At 36.6% G+C, this 8,881-nt stretch overlaps 1 non-coding gene across 1 annotated transcript; it reads left to right on the forward strand.

Moving 5' to 3' along the window:
* Positions 1-6,340: 6,340 nt before the first annotated feature.
* Positions 6,341-6,414, forward strand: Trnav-uac. Its single transcript has one exon. It is a non-coding gene; the product is annotated as a tRNA-Val (tRNA).
* Positions 6,415-8,881: the final 2,467 nt, after the last annotated feature.

The following is an 8,881-nucleotide window of genomic DNA, read 5'->3' on the forward strand; positions in this document are numbered from 1 at the left end:
ATTTCAGTTTAAAATAACAGCATTTTGCCTGTTAAAAAAGAAACCAACTATGTAGCTGTCAGTTATCATGGAGAGATCTCTTCATGATAACTGATAGTTACATAGTTGTTTTTTTTTTAACAGGTAAAATGCTCTTATTTTAAACAGAAACACAACTTAACTACTGTCACCATCTACTTTTTGTATGGTGGTAAATTTTGTGAAATGCTCAGTAGAATGCCCATGAGTCATCTACTGTCTTCAGCAATGGCCAAATTTTGAGAACTCTACATTTAATTTGTCTCCATTTTGCCTTTCATCATTTTACTAATGAGTTACAATGCACCTACATGTTGGACACGTGAATTTGAAGTACTGGAGCAGTTCATTGACTTCATAAATAACGTGCATCAGATGATCTGATACACTGCCAATACAGAAAGAGAAGGAAAGGTGCCATTTTCAGATGTTTTGCTTGTACAAAAATGAGATGGATGCCTCTGTCACACTGTAGATCACAAGCTGACACACACTGATTTTTATCTTGGTGCACAGAGTTTTCACCTCCCAGTGCAGAAGGGAACTATGGTATTATCCAAAAGTACAATACATAGAGCTGCAACAGTCTGTGACAATGACCACCCAGATTTGAGGTTAATTTTTTGAAGCAAATGTTCCAGAAGTATGGCTATGGAATTTGAAATCTAAATTAGCACTTGCCAAGAAATGAAAATGCAAAAATGTTGAACAATCACTATATAATCTACTTGTAATACTTCTGCCTTTCAGCAGTGCTACGTCTAACAAAATAGGTAGGGTCCTTGGAAGTAGAGGCATAAGACCTATTTTCTGACCACTCAAGAAGTTAAAGAAGATTCTGTGTCCAGTTGAGGACAGTCTCAGTCTGACGATTCATGGACATTGTAAGATTCATTGTGAGTTTGGTAGCAGCTACCATACACTGGCCAGTCTATGGCTGCTGACCACTGTGCAATCGCAAAAGGCACATTAAAAATCAAAAACGTGATAAAGCAGCAGTATCTGAGCAGTATCACAAATAAATACAGATTAATATTTAAGGAAACTGAAGTTTTCTTGTATTATTATTCATCAGTCAGCAAAACACCCTGAGGAAGTCCATTTGGAACAGTGGCCAACATGTTGGAGAATTTTAAGCATTGGAAGTATGCTCACACATACTGAAGAACTTTACTAACAGTAACAATGGCTGTGGAAACCTAAGTTTACAAGATTTTAGTACTTTGATTGAAATATTATTATAGCTAAAGGTTATTGCTTTCTAATGATTATTATGATCTTTCTTAATAGATGATTTGGTAAAGCTGACCTCTGGTAGTAGAATATGCACTGCTATCCAATAAATCTAACAGTTTTGCCTTTGCTGGAGTATTTTTGTCCTCACGTTTCAGCTACTGTTGGGAATATTTAATCGATTTTAGTGGGGAATGACTTGAATTTAATACTATATGGCTCACTGTTACTCTCATCAAGGAGTTGAATATCATTTAACCTACAAGTACATATGTTTCATCCCTAATGATGTTCCCAACTGTGCTCATCTTGTTCTCAGAACACTGAGTTTTTTTTCTTTTCAATGACATGATGAAGAGTTTTGCAGTAATTCCCATAGTGCAATTTAAGTACCATATGCTACTGCAGTGTACAGCTAGTCCTTTGCAATAGAGCTCTCTCTTCCTAGCATGAGGTATGAGATACTTGTATCCCAGATGTTAGGCATCCTTTCTCTCTGCTTTCACTGTAATTGTCACTTATCCGGTGCAAAAGAAACATGTAATCATAATGTGTTAGGTTATTTTGAGAGATAAATTTCTTAGCTACTCTGTGTCCTTTGTGTTTTTAATTTTCCATATTCTCACTGAATAGTGTAACTGAGTCAGAACTTACATATCCGAGAAATTTTACTTTCCACATTTATGGGATGTTTCATTGCTGCTACCTGATCATTGTGTTCAGATTACTCATTTATTATGGGATTCACATCTGTTTCATGAATATTTAGAAATAAACTACAAATTGCTGTTGCACTGTTCCTATTATTATTGAAATATTACTATGAGAATCAAATTAAAACCAAAGCTGTGTATCAGTAAGTCTAGGAGCCCCCGATCAGAATAATCTGAGAAGATATCAATTTTAAATGCACCACATCCAGCCACTCTCCAGTTCTTTCTTTGAAGTCTTATTAATTTCTACTTCTATGTGCACATACGTGTATCTAGCAGACGAAGGTGCAACATGTTAGGGTTTCTTCCCAAATCACATATGTAGTGTGGGAAAAATGACTGCTTAAATGTCTCAATACATGCTGTAATTAGTTTAATAACCTCTTCATATTCTTATAGGAGTGATACATAGGAGGATGGAGAATATCTCTAGATCCATTACTTAGTATAGATTATGGAAAGTTTGCGAGTAGGCTTTTGTGGGATAAATGGCATTCACCTTCCGGTGGCTGCCAGTTCAGGTCTTCAACATTTCTGTGACTCTATTGCATGAGTCAAGCAAACCTGTAATCACTCATGCTGTCCTTCTTAGTATAAGTTTATATCCCCCATTAGCCCTATTTCATATGAGCAATGTTTTAAGAAGGGATGCAAAAATGATTTGTGATCAGCCTCCTTTGTAAACTTAATGCATTTTGCCAATGAACTGAAGTTTGTTACCTACACTTCCTCTGGCTGAATCTATGTGGTTATTCCACATCACATCTCTAAAATTTGTTATACTCTGGTGTTTACATGAATCACTTCAAATCATGACAAGTCATTAGATACTACTTTTCCACTTTTTGTGAATTGCACAATTTTACATTTCTGCACATTCAGAACAAATTGCCCATTTTTGCACCACTTTGAAATTTTTTTAAGTATCTAATTGAATTTTCATGCAGTAATTTTTAAGGCAGTAACTCATATCTGCAATAAGTCCGAGATTACTAGCAATAATATTATCTGAGATATCATTAATATGTAACATGAACAACAAGTGTCCCAAATCATCCTCTTTAATTGCTTAACAACATTTAAACCATTTCCTGATGAGCGGCTTCAGAAAATTGTGAGATGTGCAGGCTTTGAAGCTAAATAAAGTAGTTACTGGTAACTGTCATACTGAGAAAAAAGTGATTATCAAATATACACAGCTCAAACAGAAAAAGATTTGTGTGGGTTGTGGGTTAGAATTCACTCATGGTAACCTGTGTCTGTCGTAAGAGGTGACCGAAAGGAAACTGTGTGGCTGCCGGTATAAGTGGCCCTCCTCAATGTCACAACACACTCCTCTAAGTGTACAATATTGCAGCACTTTTGTTGTTAAGTAGAACGACACAATATTCCTTCAGACAGGCATGCATTTCTGAAGGAACAGGCACTGGGGCAACTACAGCTGTTAACAAAATACATCATCTGTATAAGAGAATGACGACAATTAAAATCTGTGCTAGACTGGGACTTTAAACTGGATTGCCCACTTTACACAACTGGTTGTCTTAATTGCTTTGGCTACCCATGCATGACTCACAGCCAGACCTAAGCTTCCATGTGTCATTGTTCCTGTGTCAATTAAAGTATCCTCCCCTGTACAGGAATTACATATTGTGTGTACAAGTACAGGTTGTGATGGAGGAACGACAACATATGGAAGTTTGGGTCTATGTGTAAGTCATGCTTAGATAGCCAAAGGAGCAACTGTTCGCATCAAGCATGAAGTCCTGGTTCAAACAAAGTCCCAGTCCAGCACATATTTTCGTTTTTGTCATTCCCTTATACAGCTGATGGTTGTACATAATTGCAACTGCAAATACATTTCTAGTCCTTCAAGGACGGATGAGTTAGGGCACTCTTTTGTCTTTGGGGTGAGAAGCTGACCCCAAAAAGCAGATGTATCTACAAATCTTGGTCAACGGCATGGAATGGAGAAGGCAATAGCAAACCACTCCGCTAAAGACCCTAAGATTGTCCCAAGTAGAAAGCAACCATGGAAGTTAATATTAATGAGGCATTAACTATTGACCATAGATCTCTGAACCTAGGACAATTAAGAGAGATTATTACGTCATTGTCAAATGAAATCCTTCTAAAACTGCCATGAAGATAGGAATGTGGACAGTCAAACACTATTGAAAGTGGGAAAGCTGGATGAAGTGAAAGACCATATGAGGAACAATGAGATAAATATATTAGGTCTATGTGAAATAAACTGGGAAGGGAATAAAGATTTCTACTTCAATGAGTTTAGAGCAATTTGTAGTGGTGATGAGGAAAGAAGAAAGCAGACAACAGCTATTGTAATAAGAGGAAAGTGTTTAAAAATGTCTGTTAATGGTGGCAAGAAGTAAATAGTGCACCTGTGGCCTAGGTTACAATTCAGACATATTTCCCATCATCAGCTCATGATTTAGATGAAGTGTAGACTACAAATGAAGATGCTGAATACCTTTTAAAACTGACCAAAAACAGATAATGTTGCAATAATGGGTGGTTTTAAAGCAATGGTTGGATACCACAGGGGCCATAAGACAGTATTGAATTCGACATTGGGGGGAAAAAATTTAGTATATTTCTGCAACTAAAATATGGTTATTGTAAATACCTTATTTGAAGTTTCTCTTAGAAGATACATGGATGGCGCAGGACAAAAGACAGTTTGAGCTAAATTATATAATGATGAAGCATAGCTATAATAATCAGATAAAATCATGCCACAGCTATCCAGATCCAGACATAGATACTGACCATAGACTTGTATCATAGATACTGACCATAGACTTGTATTAGCTAAGTGCATCAACAGATTTAAAAGCAACAAGAGAACTGTCAAAATGAAATGTAGAGTAGAACATTTGAAAGAACAACTAACAAAGATGGCTTTTGAAGAAAGAAAGAATAAAACAGTTAACAGAAGTGATGAGCCAATACAGTAAAACAATATCAAGATGAGGACAACCGAAGCAACAAATGTGGTTTAAGGAAAAAGAAAATGAATCCAGAAAATCTTTAATGACAGTGAACAAATACTAAACCTAATTCAGGACAGTAGTAATCGCTGGAAGAAGAACAATGTAGAAGATTACAAAAGAATTAAAAATCACATTACATCCAAACAAGAGAAGAAAAGGAGAACTGGATGAAAAACATCACTGAAGAGATGGAGCAAGATCAGGAAAAGGGAAAATAGGATCAAATTTAAAAGAAAATCAGATCCCTTCAGTAAAAACCTAGAATGAAATCTATAGTATTTAAAAATGAAGAGGGAATATTACTGATAGACAGTGATGAGATATGTGCTCATGGAAAAGAATTCATAGAAAAACTGTATGATGATAAGGATTTAAAAAAGAATGAAAATAATCTAATTGAATAATCAATGAGTGTGAAAGAGAAATGGAAAGTCCTCCAATCACAAAACATGAATATGAACATGCCCTTCAGGGTCTCAAAAATGAAAAAAAAACAGCTGGTTGAAATCCCTGCAGAACTGCTGAAAACAATTGGGTGACTACATGAAACAATTATTCAGAGTCATAAATGATTGCTATGAAAGAGTATTCATGCGAATTCAGAACCAATACCATACCTAAAATTGGAAAGACAATTGATGACACCAGAATATTATCAAGGTTATTAAGTACCTTCAAAATACTCCTTAATAAACTTAAGGAAAGGAAAATTAGATAAGTATATGGAGAAGACCAATTTGGATTTAAAGAAGGGAGAGGAACAAGAGAAACAATTTTCGCCTTGTATATGCTGTTGGAGAGAAGGATGGATATTAAACAAAGAACCTATCTTATCTTCATTGACTTAGAAAATGCTTTTGATAATGTGAGCGGAAGCTACTCTTTAGAACTACGAAAAAAATAAGACTGGCTTGGAAGGACAGAATAATTATTAATCAGCTGTATCAGAACCAAAGCAAAATAATAAACATCAATGAGGTAGAGGAAGCAACCAGGATTAGAAAAGGATATGTATCTAGGTATAACAACAACACCTGTCGGCAGCTGAGGTTGTCAGTTAGTCATCATTTATTCCAGGGAAAAGCTGCACGGTCATCAACAGTAACTGTTCTTTCGAGAACAAGTTACTGTTTTCATATATATATATAGTTAAAGGCTACCCAGCCATTGACCTTCGTCTGTGCGAATGCGCACAGGTTGCCGAAACTCTTATGGGAATCGCCAAAACGTGCGCGAGTAATGAGTGGGTGGGCAAATGTCTATAAGGTACAATACATATGTAGAATTGTGGACAGTTGGGAATGTGAGTCTCAGGGGAAGCGTGCGGGGGATAAGTCTCTGCAGTCGCGCTATTCATCTGTGTCCTCGGTGGCTCAGATGGATAGAGCGTCTGCCATACAAGCAGGAGATCCCGGGTTCGAGTCCCGGTCGGGGCACACATTTTCAGCTGTTCACATCTAGGTATAACAACAACACCTGTCGGCAGCTGAGGTTGTCAGTTATTCATCATTTATTCAAGAGTTGGTACTGTTTGCTTCATGTAGCACTATGGCCTACATGTCCAATTTCAATCCTCCTCTTCTTCTGTTAATATTGTTTTTGTGATTTTAAATTTTTATGACCTCTTGTACTTCATAGTGTAGTAGTGATTTTACCATTATGCCAAAGTCACAAGTTGACCATTCTATGAATGAGTCACTTTTAAACAGCTTTTGGTAAAGTTTCTTGCAGTGTAAACTACTCTAAAAATGTGCTGCTTTCTTTTGCTTCCCACAATGTTTGATCATATATTCACTGTTTTCCCCCATATACAAAGCACACAATACCTCTGAAAAACTAGTACTGTTACTGCCCACTGATGTTTGCAATATTTTTGGCACTTAAAAGTATGAGATTTATGGAAGAAATTCCTACAGCATGTTTCAGAGAGGTTAATGCATTTGCTGAAATGGTTCTGTAGCAATGACAAATGTACTGTCCAATTTTATGTACAAAAGTTAAGTTACTGGAAAGCTGCAAGAAGTGAGAAATGAAGTGACAGTGCAAGAATGTATCTTGAATCATTGTCAATGTGAAGGCATGTATACAGACAACTTACTTCAAAAGCCACCAAATTCGGTCAACTGTGCGGTTGTTCCTAGCACCAGACTGCTTTTACACAATATAAGCTGCCAACGTAGCTACACAAGCCTTTTCAGAATCTAGTTGAGAGTCATCCACATTGCCACTATGTAGAGCAGTTCCTTGAAATCACACTAAGGACAGATGATGGAAGAAATATCAGGGTTGCAAGTCTCATTGATGATGAGATCATTAGAAATAGAGCAATAGTTCTGATTAGAGAAAGAAATCAGTTGTATCCATTTTGTAGGAACTTTCACTGGCACTAGCAATAAGCAATTTAGAGAAACCACAGAAAACCTAAATTTGGATAACCAGAAGAGGTATGAACCATTATTCTTCTCATGTGTGTCTTATGCTTATGCCACCTCACTAGGTGAAATCACACATCCAAATTGCCATATCTACTACTTTGTCATTAAAAATCACTCAGTTCCATCATATGACAAGGCAGTGCAGCAAAGACTGATGGTAACAGGATGTCTGTCAACAATCTGTCTCCTATGAAAAAATGTCTCTACTCATTATGAGATTAAATTTTCTGATGACATCCTTGTATAAAACATTCCCAGTTTACTAGCTACTATAAACCGGGTAAAATCTTGAGTTTTGGACAGAATTCTCCACTGTCTTCAACAAACACACAGATTCTCTTGTAGTGATGACTTTTAGCCAAGATGACTTGAGATTGGACAGCCTATGTCATAATTATATCATGCTGCCATAAACTGTGTCCTTGTCTGCACTGTTGACATCACCTTCTTGTAGGAACATAATTCAGCACATCTCTGCAGCTTCAGAACATTGAGAGCTCACTTCTATGAATCACTAAGATAACAACTGATGATCTAGGTGAAGTTGTTCTCACACACAAACTTCTACTATTTCTTTACTAACAGAATCGCAGTATGTGAAAGTGGCCAGGTCAGGAGAGTCTGGCACAACAGCTAAAGACAGTGGTCATAAGTGTGTGTGTGTGTGTGTGTGTGTGTGTGTGTGTGTGTGTGTGTGTGGACTCGCATGCACGTGCAACTCATCTCCTCAGTATGGTGAGTAGGAATCTGCTAATCATTATTCTACCATGGACTTTCCATCATTTGATACAGATATCAGAAGAAGAGGCTCCATGTGCAAAGTTCTTGGATATCCAGATGGATAATAAACTTAGATGGCAACAGCTTATGCACAAGTTAAGCAAGTTTTGCACTTAGAAATCTCATTATGCTGACCTGGAGGCAGGACTGCTTGCATATTTTCACTCAATATTGTCTTACAGCATAATCTCCTGGGGTGTGTAGCTAAGTTAAAAGCAGTATGTATTCCACAGAAGTGTATAATAAGACTCCTGTGTAAAGCTGACAGCCACACATCTTGCAGAAGCCTCTTTGAAGAACAGCAGATCTTTACACTTAAAAGGTGATACATATACTCCTTAATTGTATTTTTGTTTAATAACAAGAGTGAATTTAGAATGAATTCTGCAACTCTTTGATGTAAAGAGATGTGTGCTGTCTCCCAGGAGAGATATATTTAGCATGTTATATTTCTCAAATATGTCTGACAGATGGTATATTTAGAACAGTTAAATTTGTAAGAAATTGAGATATTCAGAATCATTTTGAGAAAAACTAGTAATACTTCATTTTTTAACAATAAGTGCCAGTTTATAACTTGTCCCCTTGACAGCCAACACATCTCTGCCTGCAATAAAAGTGTGCTGTAATTAGATTCCATTTACACATAGATTTCCAAAGAGATTACTTAAGTGCATGACTTTATACT

Source organism: Schistocerca americana, chromosome 6 (assembly GCF_021461395.2).
Source record: "Schistocerca americana isolate TAMUIC-IGC-003095 chromosome 6, iqSchAmer2.1, whole genome shotgun sequence".
NCBI lineage: Eukaryota > Metazoa > Arthropoda > Insecta > Orthoptera > Acrididae > Schistocerca > Schistocerca americana.